This window comes from Patagioenas fasciata, chromosome 1 (genome assembly GCF_037038585.1).
Source record: "Patagioenas fasciata isolate bPatFas1 chromosome 1, bPatFas1.hap1, whole genome shotgun sequence".
Lineage (NCBI taxonomy): Eukaryota > Metazoa > Chordata > Aves > Columbiformes > Columbidae > Patagioenas > Patagioenas fasciata.
In genome coordinates this window covers 4,711,263-4,724,337 of record NC_092520.1, presented here as the reverse complement: position 1 = coordinate 4,724,337, position 13,075 = coordinate 4,711,263, and the positions used below count along the sequence as shown (strand labels likewise).

General features: G+C 46.0%; 1 protein-coding gene across 5 annotated transcripts in view; it reads left to right on the top strand.

The window, feature by feature from the left end:
- Positions 1–96: 96 nt before the first annotated feature.
- Positions 97–13,075, top strand: part of PAK1 (p21 (RAC1) activated kinase 1) — an 83,700-nt gene continuing 70,721 nt past the window's right edge. For 3 of the 5 annotated variants that reach the window (XM_065833420.2, XM_065833411.2, XM_071816179.1), the window contains exons 1-2: positions 97–168; positions 1,883–2,618. The gene's annotated coding sequence lies outside the window, so the exon portion shown is untranslated. Of the gene's footprint in view, positions 169–1,882; positions 2,619–11,845; positions 12,006–13,075 lie in introns of all 5 variants that reach the window. The other 2 variants (XM_071816254.1, XM_071816143.1) reach the window with 1 other exon arrangement.

The following is a 13,075-nucleotide window of genomic DNA, read 5'->3' as shown; positions in this document are numbered from 1 at the left end:
TTTTTTTCTTTTTCCAGTTCTTTCCTGATGACCAAGACTTGGAGACTTGTAATTAGTTTTCAAGTTATTCATGAACTCTGGTTTCTTCCTTGTAGGCCGAGACCAATTTGTCTCTAATTGCCAGAGCACATTAAAGGAGCGGACAGATGATTCCAGGTGCCTAAGTTGGTACGTCACAACAAGTTACTGTCCTTCAGCTGAGATTTAGCTTCTGCTATTTCACATGTTATGTGTTCCCCCTGCATTGTGTCAGCCAAAATATCTGGGGATTTAATCTGGCTGAAAAACACACAGGAAAAAAAATCTCTGGAGGACCAGTTCCTCGATTCCTTCCATTAAATACCTGCACAAACAGCTGTGATGATGCAGTGCGGGGAGTAGCTCAGGAGCGGAGATGCACAGCAGGGTAAGAACTATCAATACTGATACTGCTGACAAAAAAGAAATGTTCACGCTATGCCCTGCAGCAGCTGGACTGCTCGTTCTGCTGCACGTCTGAAGGGGAGGAAAATGCGGTTCTTACGTGATCACTGTGAAATCGATTGTTCAACAGAGTTGGTCTTTGAGGCTGGGGCCTGGTGCCAGGCTTCTTCCCACAGAACTCAAGAGACCTTTTTGAGGTGTAAGAAATCCCCTTTTCCTGAGTACACGGCAAGATGGATCCTTTCCCCGAAAACTCCCTGAGCACTTTCTCTGCTCTGAGTGCTTAGAAGGCAAATAAAATGATCTACATTTCACTCATTCCTTTCTCAAGTACCAAATTCTGGTTCACAGCAGTAGCTCTACATCCCATTCTGATGTTGTTCATGGGCATCCCAAATGCCTCTCCCTCCTTCTGCTTGGGGAACTCCCTCTGAAATACCCAGACAAAGGAGTCTTGAAAGTAGTATTGTAATCCCAGGATATCCCTTCAGGATATCTTTTTAGGATTCTGCATTACCATAGAACAGGCTAATAATGAAACGTAAGAATACAGTTCTGAATGTTTTGGTGAGATCCCTTGGCAGTCAATATACAAAGATTTAATTGAAACCATTTGTGAACTGAGTTAACCTGTGTCTTTTCTCAGCTTCAGGTGGCTTTAAGACCACCTGTAATTAAAGCCCTGGCTATTTCATGCTGCTTTAAGTACCTTTACACAGCTATAAATACAGCTCTAGCAGGGTCTGTTAGAACAATCCACCAGCTGTATATGGGCCAGGCCCCAGGTCAACCACTGCAATTACCTTTCCTTTTTTTGGCAGGTGGTGGAATGAATGTATTTAGTAAAATATCTCGCCAAACAAGGCATGTTTATGAGCATTTTGGACCAATGTCCTGCCTGGCTTCAAGATGTATTTTTCAGATTACCAGGGTGCGCCCCTGTTTCTAAAAAGCCTTTGTGATTTTGAGTGTGCTACAAAAGGAAGTTGCTCTTCAGGTATCCAACAGAGGGAAGTAATTCAAAGTGTGCCATTCCACAACAGGTTAAACTGACAGACATCAGCTCTCTTGCGGTCCCACTTTCCCTACCACTCCCAGACTCACATTCTCACTTCCTCCATTCATTTATTTTTGTGGGGTTAATTTTTTGCTGGTTTAGCTCCCAAACAAACTTCTCACAGGAATGGATAATAGTACAAGGGGTAAGGGCAAGACTGTGGCAGTGGTGCCTTAATCTCTCATTTGTAGCCATGCTGCCTCATTATAAATGTTAGATCTGGGTGGTGACCTGTATTATTTGTCTCCCTTTTGCTTTTATCTACCTGCTTCACTTAACACTGTACTTCTGGATGTCTAGACAGCGTGTTCAAAGTACACAACCTCACCATGCCCACGCTCTGTTCTGGAGAGCGGTGCAGCTTTATGTCTGTGCAATCAAATCCCTCTTTTCCTCTCTCAGAGCACAAGCCCTGAGCCAGAAAACTCCTGTAAACTGGGGCAACAATTTTCCAGCGAGCTTTGGATCACAGGGAGAGCAAACACCCGGATGCCTGCAATATAAGGTATAGACTTCTCAGCTTGTGCAACACAGCAGCAGGGGCAGAGCCCGTGTTATTCTTGCCTTTTTTGGATCTGCAGCCACACAGTCCGCAGCACAATGGAGCCGGCTCTGCGATAGCACGGTGCGATACGAACACCACAAGTCAAGTCATTACAGTGCTTCATGCCAAGGGTATAATTGCCGGCGATCCACTCCCCGAGTTGTTGCTCCCTCGATGGCGTGATCGCCAGACTTTTCCACCCCGGGCCAACGCCGCTCCCTCCCTCTGCCCTCCAAGGGTGCCGGAAGCAACTGTAAGCGAGCACACAACGCAAGCGAAGCAAACTCCGGATCTGCTGCACCGCGAAGGCACCATCCCCATCCCCTCCCTGAAAACTTTTCGCTGCGCCCCAGCGGAGCCTCCCCCCGCCGTCCCATTCCCGACCGAAGCGAAAAGATCCCAGCCCCTACCCCACCGTGCCCGGTTGCCCACCTTGGCTGCAGGGGGGGCGGCGGGGCGGGCCCCCCCGGAGCCAATGGCAGCGGCAAGGCGGGGAGGGCGAAGGGAGGCGGTGCCGGGCCGACAATAGGGGCGGCTGGAGGGCGGCCAGCCGGGCGGAGAGCCGGGCAGCACCTTGCGGCGGGCGGAAGGAAGGTGAGTCCCGCCGAGCCGGGGAAGGGGATTTCCTCGCTTCTTGTTTTGTAGCCGGGAAGTTTGCAAAGGCCTTGAGCGGACTTTTTTATTTTTATTTCTTTATATATGTATATGTATATATATATATATATATTTATTTTTTTTTGGAGTGGGTTACCGAGGCTACCTCCTGCCTCCCCGGCTCATTCGTTTAACAAAGGGAGTTATCTTCGTCCTCCCCCCCGGCTCTGCAAGCCCGTTTAGGTCCGCATGCTTGGGGTTCCGCGGCAGATCTGGGGGTCGGAATCGCGGCTCTGAGCCCAGAGTTTCTGCTGAGCACCTCGTCCTGCCTTCGGCTGGAGGGGCGGGTGCTTTGGGCAAACACAAAGAATTGAGGAGCTGGACCCTTGCTGGGCGATGGGGTGATACAGCCCCGGGCTTTGTGTGGCTGATGCGCTGGGATGGAGCGGTGGGAGCGTGTCTTTTAACCCCCACCGCCCGTGTGTGTGTATGAAACCGTGGCTTTTTGCTATTAAAGTACTTAAAAGCAAGGCTGAATTTAGGATCGTGGTGTAATTCGTATTGGAAAGGAGGTTTCTAGTCCAGCCTCCTGCTTAAAGCAGGGGATTCTGCCTGGGGAGTGGGTAGCAGTGAAGGGACATCGTGAGATGGGTGGCACCTCTGGGTGCTCTGAATGATCCTGGGAGCCCGAGGAGAGGCAGCACCAGCAGGACGAGCCCTCAGGGCCGGCGGCGCTTCTCTCTTCCACTGTGCCTGGCAATGCCCCAATCTACAGCTCTCCCGTGCCTGCAATCCCTGTTCTAGCTGCTTTTGTTATCCAGCAGACTTAAAATTCATGATAGCTGGGAATAGCTGGCTTCATCCGTGTGCGTGTCATGGTGCATCTGTTCCTGCTGAGCATTACTTGATCTTCATTCCAGCATCACCTCCAAGAGTTTTTCTTCAAGGAACAAGATTTAGAAATAGATGTCAAAACCTGGCTCTTTGCTGGGTACTTGTTACTGGCTGTAAGACATGTACTTTATGTGGTGATTAAGTATGGTGAGTGTATATATATATATATATATATATATGTATATATATATATATATATATGTATAGGTTAAAACAACTGTAAAAGCTCTTTAGTTAACCAAGCTTTTCAAAGTGAAAGCAGGTGCTGTAGTTGGGTGAAATGGCTGGTCCGGGCACAGACGGAAGAGTGTTTGTTCTCTTTGCTTGCAATTACTCTTTGTACAGTGACTCATGGATGCCTTTCACTGAATTACCTCCCCCTTCTCCGTACCTGGAGTTTCCTGGTGTTGCACACACTACCTGGCAAAGCTGGGAGCATCTTCCCATCGTTGTTCTAACATCGCTTAGTGTGTGTGTGTTAATCTTGCTCACAGCTTTTTAGGATACAGCTGGAAAAACTCCTCCTTGTGGAACAGTTTGTGTGTGTGTGTGTTCGCTTGATGCTTAGGAATTGTTTTTCCCTTTGGTTTTTCCGTGGATAAGTCAGAGAAGTGAAGCTCATCTCCGCACTGAGAACAGAAGCTATGGTGAAAATTGAAATGAATCTCTTTAACTGTGGATTACCCCTGTCTTGTGCCACGGGACAGTCTGTTCTTAGCTGTACTGTATGACAAAGCTGGAGTTTAAGACTGGAGTCTGATAAGCTGGGTGGGTATTTAGTCTGAGTCCTGTGGGGAGGGACCAGCTTCTTTAAATGGGATGATAAAACTACCATTCCTTGACTTGGAAATGGAAGCCAAAAATAAAATGGAAGAGGAAAATGCTTTTGTAGAATGGGAATGCTGTGGCAGGTTTTAGGCAGCATACAATGTGTGCTCTGGATATTGCTGAGAAAAAAAGAGCAGGGAAATGTAAGGCTTTTGGTTCATGCTTTTCCGTGCATCGGGATACTATGGGAAGAAAGATGTGACAAGTCCAGCATAACTCCCATAAGTGAAAATATTGATTGTTTATTGTGGTTTTGATTGCCTTACTTGTGCTGGATTAAAAACTGATGCTTGCTCTTCTTGCCTGAGAGGTCAAAGAACTGTTTGATTACTTCTGATTCTTGTGTGTCCTCTTCCAGGTCTGTGCAGACCTTTTCTCTCGGCTTTGACTACAAGTGCATGAATTTCACCTGGTTTGCTAACTAGTGGGTTTGTTTACTTGTTTTTTTGTTTTGCTTCTTTCCTCCTTTCTCCCTTTTGTTTACCTGTCTCACTTCCTAGATGGGGGAAGCTTTGTCATTTCAAAATCTAGTTGTTATGGTTCACTTCCCTTATATTCTTAACAATGTACGGAACCGCCTAGAGCTGAAATAGACTTTTTCTCAGTACCAAAATACAGAAATGATCCAGAGACCCACCCTTAAAGGGATCTTGGTTTACAGTTCGTCACGTCAACAGCAGATAACAGAAGCAAATAGACTTTGTAAAGGCTCTGAAAAACAACAACTCTTTGTGAGGAGGTACAAGAAACAGACTCAAACCAGGCAACTAAAACCAAAAGTTATATTTCTTTAAACTCTAGTTGATTACTAGCCCTTTGACAGATACAATAATATCTCCTGTTGGCTTTTTACCCCTATGGGAAGGCAAAAGAACATTGTGTGCCAGAACTGTATTGTGTGAAAGCCTTTTTCTATGCCTGACAAGGAGCTGAGCTCATTTTCTCAGCCTGATATCTTGGCCTGTATAGGAACTGAGGAGAATATAGACATGTTGTGCTTCATGCTGAGGGCTTCCTTTATGGAGAAAATAATTTGTCTAGTGTGTGACTCTTCTTATGTGCTTGCACAGCTCTCAGCTGGGAGGAACTGCTTTGCACCCCTGTTCCTAGAGATGGGAATAGCTGGGAATGGGCAGGGAAAAATGTAATGAAATAGAACAAGGGCAAGTGTAGAGTCTTGGATCTGGGCAGGAACAACCCCAGGTTCCAGTGTAAGTTGGGGCATGACCTATTAGAGAGCAGCGTAGGGGAAAGGGACCTGGGGGTCTTGGTGGACAGCAGGATGAGCATGAGTCAGCACTGGGCCCTTGTGGCCAGGAAGGCCAATGGTACCTGGGGTGGGTTAGAAGGGAGGTGGTCAGTAGGTCAGAGAGGTTCTCCTGCCCCTCTGCTCTGCCCTGGGGAGACCACATCTGGAATATTGTGTCCAATTGTGGCCCCTCAGTTCCAGAAGGACAGGGAACTGCTGCAGAGAGTCCAGCGCAGCCACCAAGATGCTGAAGGGAGTGGAGCATCTCCCGTGTGAGGAAAGGCTGAGGGAGCTGGGGCTCTGGAGCTGGAGAAGAGGAGACTGAGGGGTGACCTCATTCGTGTTTACAGATATAGAAAGGGTGAGTGTCAGGAGGATGGAGCCAGGCTCTTCTCAGTGACAACCAATGATAGGACAAGGGGTAATGGGTTCAAACTGGAACACAAGAGGTTCCACTTAAATTTGAGAAGAAACTTCTTCATGGTGAGGATGGCAGAGCCCAGGGAGGTTGTGGAGTCTCCTTCTCTGCAGACATTCAAACCCGCCTGGACACCTTCCTGTGGAACCTCATCTGGGTGTTCCTGCTCTGGCGGGGGGATTGCACTGGATGAGCTTTTGAGGTTCCTTCCAATCCCTGACATTCTGGGATTCTGTGGTCTGTTCCCTTTGATGGCAGCAGAGCTGGGACTGTCAGCAGATGCTCACTCATGCGGCACGTAAGTCACTGTGATCAGTTCTTCCCTTCTCAGCATAAGGCGTGTGATGCTCTTGAGGAACGATTAGCTTAAAAACAGCTGACACTGCTTATGCTGGCCAGATTTTTACTCAAACTTAAGTCCAGGCTTGGAATTCCTGATCTTGGGTGCAGCTGTGTGTGGTGGTATGTGTAGGTGTGGACGTTGTGGCTGTGAGGGGTGACACTGAGTGCTGCTGCTGGTGATGACTGCTCCTGGCTTCGGGCAGGAGAGGAAACTTGTGTCCTGTTCCTCCTCGGACACATCCTTAGAGCTGGGGAAGGGTCTTTGGGTCCTCCCACACCATCTCCTTTTCAGCACCTGGCAGTGGGGTGCACATCGCAATTTCAGAGCCCTTCGTGGGATTCACTTGGTGAAAACATTGATGCTGAGAGCTGAAAACAGATGCTTAGAGCTGAACAAGTCTCCACAGGCTCCCAGTATGATCTGTAGAGAGGAAAAGGCCGTTTTAGGATGTGGTACGTGTTATCCTGCAGTAGCCATTTAAAAATAAGTTAGAGAGCTGCACTCTGAAAATGCTGATTCCCCTTGGTAGTCACGCTGGTCCCCCTTATCTCCCATCTCATTTGTTGTACATGGCAGCAGGTAGCTGGGAGGAGTTTCAGTTGCTGCTCTCGCTGTGAGGATGTGGGCAGCACTGCTAACAAATCCCCTGGCAAAAGCACTGTAGCAGCAGAGCTTTCACGAGTTCCCTTCATTTTACCATTTGGGGGAAACAAGCCATCAGATTAAGCACATTTCCAGGGGAATTTGAAGAGAAAGTAGAGGTGTTCCGTTCTGGGTTTATATACTAATATGCTTCTGGTAAATTGTCCAGGCTCTGCAATAGCTGTTCAGACTGGCAATCCAAGTGTTACAGCTTCTAATGGATGGCCTTTCCCTATCTCTTGCATCTCATCTGAGATGCAGGTTAAACAATAACTTTTCTTCCTTGGTTTCTTTCCTTCTTGCGCTCTGTGCTCTTTGGACCTGATCTATAACTCGTTTATTTCGCTCCTAAGCTGATGCAACTGCCTTAAAGTCTATTTTCTACTTCCTGCCTGGAATCGATGAAGTAAAGTGGTGGGAAATCTTTTTTATCATTCTAGGCTTAAAAAAAGGAGGAGAGCAAAAAATAGTTAACAGGATGGGAGAAACATCCTAATTTGGGAAAACCAGGCCAAATCAGAAGTAGTAACCAAATGTACTTTCTGAAAAGAAGTAATTTCTTCTACAGTAGCCCTTTGTTGTCCCAAATACCACGCAAGAGGCAATGCGGGTAATATATTGTGACTCCCTTGAACTATGTGACATCTGGCTGCAAACATCTGGACCCAGGTGGGCCTGTGGCTGTGGGACTGCAAGCAGATCAAGTGGCAAGTACATGCTGTGTGCAAGTGGGACGTAGAGCCTTGCTTTTTGACTCCTGTTCTCTTCTTTTTCCACAAAGTCAGTCCATACCCGTCATCTCCGTGGCATTTTTATGACTTTAGGGATGGCAGCAGAGAAGTGTTGGGACACAGTCTGACAGACTGGCTTGCTAAGGTGTCACAGCACCACTTTGGGACTGTTAGTTTAAGCATCAGTAGGGCTTTGTACTATCACGTAATGACTCTAAGAGGCACACACATACTTTAGATGATGTCTCTTGTACAAGACGAAGCCCATTTCTCAGGGCTTATGTTCTATTTATGAAACGGGCTGGAGTGAGAAATATTTTTATCTGAACTAGTGGCTTGCTTCATGTGGTTTTCCTCCTCATTTACATATAGAAAGCTTAGTGTAATGTGAAGTACCTTATCACTTCTTCAGCATAAAGAATTTCCAATATAGGTTATTTTCTGTACCTACATATTCCCAAATGCACATTCTCTGCTGATCTTAAAATATGAGTGGCTTGGCCGCTTAACCCAAACTCCTCTGTAGAAAGAGTAAAGAAGTGATTCCATTTGTACAACTTGGATTTAATTACTCCAGCTATCTGTAAGTGAACATTATGCAGTTTCACCAAGTTCAATGTAAAGGCTTTGTGCCAAGATGAATCTATCATTTGCCCTTAGCAGGTATTTCAAGAATGCCTTATTTCAGTCATGCTTTGGAGCGGCTAGAAGTCACAGCTGAATGTAGAATTCATGTGCTGCTATAGTTCAGACTTGTTTGAGATGAAGGAAAAGCTGATTTCCCAGCAGCAACAGGGAGGAATATTCCAACCCCCCCTTTCCCAATCCTGTCTATAATGCTGAAGCTGTTGGATTCATTTCTATGATTTCATTTCTATGATTCATTTCTATGATTTCAGCTCAGGGCCCTGTGTATGGTGCAGCATGTGTTTGAGGCCAATACTGAGCTTTGTAACCCCAGCCTGTGTTGAGGTATAGGGGGAAAAAAATAAGGCCAGGCTTATAGTGTATTCTCTGCTTTTCCAGTTCACTAAATTGCTCACCTGAGTCTGAACTCTGAGGTCTCTTCATAATAGAAGGTATTTAACAGTCAGGTAACAGCTGCAAAGACCAGGGAGTGCACAGAAGGAAAAGAAATTAGCTGCAAACGAACAGATCAGGATTAGAAATGCAATATTGATTAGTTCATTAAAATTAATAAGACACGCTGTTGAAACTCTCATTACATTTTGCAGCTTTTCTGGAAATAGAACAATTTGTATGGCCTTATCCTTTCAGGAATACCTCATTCAAGACAAATTTTAATGCAATTTCCTTTGCAAACCACAAAATGTGTTAATTCTTAGTGGAGCCTGAGTTCGTGCTTTATTTAGTAAAATGCTGATAATAGGCTGGAAGACTTAGTCATAGCGTCATATATTAAAAGTTGCTTTAGTTGAGGGTGCTCTGAATCGGTGTGTAATTGGACTTAGGTCACTGTAGTTAGGGTCAAAAATTACAAGGCAGATATTCACATACTGGCAGATTTTTAGCAAATCAGACAAATCTGTTTCAAAACAAAGCATGTAGAGGAGAAACCCTTTGATTCAAGCTCAGAAACTCAAGAAACAAGTTTGTGAAAGGGAACATTGGTTTGTAAAAAGGAAAAGTGTCACCTTTTCCCTCATTCCTTCAGAAATATGTATATGGCCTCCATAATATAGAAACACAATTTTCAGTCTACAGATTTAATTGCCTTGTAGAATCTTAAATGATTTAAAGCTGGATTTTTGACCTGAATCTCTGTGCTTTACTAAGTGTTGTGCTTTGTTAAATAATATCTTTATAAAAAGGCTGACACGCCAGAGGCTGTGCTGCCATCCAGAGACCTGGACAGGCTGGAGAGTTGGGCGGGGAGAAATTGAATGAAATAGAACAAGGGCAAGTGTGGAGTCTTGGATCTGGGCAGGAACAACCCCAGGTTCCAGTGTAAGTCGGGGAATGACCTATTAGAGAGCAGTGTAGGGGAAAGGGACCCGGGGGTCCTGGGGACAGCAGGGTGAGCATGAGCCAGCACTGGGCCCTTGTGGCCAGGAAGGCCAATGGTACCTGGGGTGGGTTAGAAGGGGGCGGTCAGTAGGTCAGAGAGGTTCTCCTGCCCCTCTGCTCTGCCCTGGGGAGACCACACCTGGAATATTGTGTCCAGTTGTGGCCCCTCAGTTCCAGAAGGACAGGGAACTGCTGGAGAGAGTCCAGCGCAGGACAACAAAGATGCTGAAGGGAGTGGAGCATCTCCCATGTGAGGAAAGGCTGAGGGAGCTGGGGCTCTGGAGCTGGAGAAGAGGAGACTGAGAGGTGACCTCATCAATGTTTACAGATATAGAAAGGGTGAGTGTCAGGAGGATGGAGCCAGGCTTTTCTCGGTGACAACCAGTGATAGGACAAGGGGTAATGGGTTCAAACTGGAACACAGGAGGTTCCACTTAAATTTGAGAAGAAACTTCTTCCCAGTAAGGGTGGCAGAGCCTGGCCCAGGCTGCCCGGGGAGGTTGTGGAGTCTCCTTCTCTGCAGACATTCAAACCCGCCTGGACACCTTCCTGTGGAACCTCAGCTGGGTGTTCCTGCTCCATGGGGGGATTGCACTGGATGAGCTTTCCAGGTCCCTTCCGATCCCTGACATTCTGGGATTCTGTGATTTGCTTTGATAGGGTTTGGACCACTTGATTCAAGGCACTTCTTGCTGAAATGAGAAATTGCTCCAGGAAAACTCAGTTTCTTTGCAAGAGGGAGGCTAGAGGAAGATAAAGGTGTAAAACAAAGATCCTGGAATGATTGTTAAGTGGATGGTGCTTCTCACGGATGTGGTCACTGCTAATTCTATTTTTCATGGAAGTTTGATTGAATTTTCTTGCCACACTGACCTGTTTAAGCACAAAATGTTAACCACAAGCTCGTAGTTCACATCCCTGTTTTGTCCTGACGTTGTGCTTGTCTTCAGTCCCACTTTGGAATAAGGTGCGAGTACAATTTCAGTGTCGTCGCTTTAGCATCGTGCTTGCAGGAGGTTGCAGATGGTAATGGAAAAACTTTCGGAGCTGAATTCAAAGGGGTGGCCTAGAAATGAATGGTGATAATGCCCCATAGCCCTTCATGTAACCCATCTGCTTTCTGATAATCAAAGGAGTTGGTAAGGTTCTTCGGTAAAACGTATGCATGCTGTGGTTATATGTTAAGGTGTTTGATGCATTCTGTTAAGTTCTAAGATCCTGAAGATGTGAAAGCTATGCAAAAATCCATGTCATATAGAAAAGACTTCTCCCACTCCCGTCTATAGAGAGAAATGACAGAATTTGATCCAAGTGAGCCTTGGAGTCTTAAATAACAAGATTCGAGCACGCAAAGACTTTGGTTTGACCCTCCAGTTCCTAATTTTGTGGGGAAGTGAGGGGATCTACTGCATCTTAACAGTAAATTATTAATGTTACAACTTAATTCTCCAAAATCACTGAAATCTTCACTGGGTGCCCTTACAGAAAACCAAAGAAGTTGTGAGGGGAGGAAGGCAAGGAAACTGCAGCACCAGCGAGAAGTCTTGTATCACAGTTATGTTGATCTAATGAAAACCCTGTCTTTTAACTTCTGGCTTATCGAATTTCTTGTTGTTTCATCAGCCTGTAGATCTTGGTAATAAGGTGTCTGGTAAAAATTGCAGTCACTTACATTTGCGTGGCTTAGAAATTCTTCTACGCAATTTTGACTCCCTTGGTAGCAGAGAGAATGATTAAAAAGGCTGTACCAACATTCACAAAAAGCAGCAGGAGTCTGGTTTGCTACCAGGCCAGTGCCAAGAGAGTCTGAAAGACTGAGACTAGAATGACTTTTCCAGGCCTGGCTTGTGTTCCTAAATCAGATTTTTGGAGAGTGTGAACAAAATTAAAATGACACTTAGATGAAGCTGTAGCCTCTGATGTCAGGCTGGTGTCTCTCTGTCCATAGCTGGAAGCACTGACAATCACATTAAACCTCACTTGCAGTTAAGAACTAACTTTTGTGTTCTTGTTTGGTTGTTTTCTCTGTCTCTGTTCCTTACTTATATCTATGTAAGCCTTTTGTTTGTTTGTTTTCCTTTTGCCTTTCTACAGAAACACTGTTCATCAACGGGGAACTGCTGGAGAGAGTCCAGTGCAAGGAAACCAAGATGCTGAAGGGAGTGGAGCATCTCCCGTGTGAGGAAAGGCTGGGGCTCTTTAGCTTGGAGGAGACTGAGGGGTGACCTCATTAATGTTTACAGATATATAAAGGGTGAGTGTCAGGAGGATGGAGCCAGGCTCTTCTCGGTGACAACCAATGATAGGACAAGGGGTAATGGGTTCAAACTGGAACACAAGAGGTTCCACTTAAATTTGAGAAGAAACTTCTTCATGGTGAGGGTGTCAGAGCCTGGCCCAGGCTGCCCAGGGAGGTTGTGGAGTCTCCTTCTCTGCAGACATTCAAACCCGCCTGGACACCTTCCTGTGGAACCTCAGCTGGGTGTTCCTGCTCCATGGGGGGATTGCACTGGATGGGCTTTCCAGGTCCCTTCCAATCCCTGACATTCTGAGATTCTGTGATTCCTGCCTGTCTTTACTTTCCCTCGCCATCCCTAAGACTGATGAGAAACAGAATCCTCATCTGTCTGTGATCCTGAAGATACTGGGCAAACACAGATGAGAAGCAGGGAGGTAAAATATTTTGTCCTCTGTCCCAACAAGAAGCAGCTTTTTCAGGGCTTGGGAGGAGGACGAAGAGTGGATAGGGGAGGAAACCTTAGACTGATTGACTCTCTTTATCAAGCAATTTTCCCGATGGGATATATAGAAACAGATAAAATGTATAGGTTTCATTTAGAAAGGCTTGAGGAGGTGAGGACAGGGCTGCAAATGGCAAAAGCAGGACTTTCTTCAAGGAAAATAATAGCAAAAAACCACATGATTCCTTCAGGGCTCTCCTGAAAGCCAGAAAGTAGAGCACAACCGGTAGATATTTCTTTGTGGGCTGTCTTTAAACAGAGGCAGACGGTCACAGGCTGTGTTTGAATTCTAGGTTCAATAAAGGCACATCCTTCAGTTAGGGCAAAAAACTGTCGTTTCTTAGAATTCAAACCCAGTATCTAAATCAATGACTTGTTGTCAAGTGACTCACTGCACTGTCATAGTAGGAATTCTGGCTTTCACATGGAAGTTATGCTTGTGGAATCACCATCCTGCCAGGCTCCTATTAACAGTCCCACCTCCCAAACTCATCTCCAGTTTACTCACGGTGAAAAGGGGATTTGGGGGGACAGGGCAGGAAAAGGTGGAAGGGGTGGGTTAAATGATCAGAAACCTCATTAT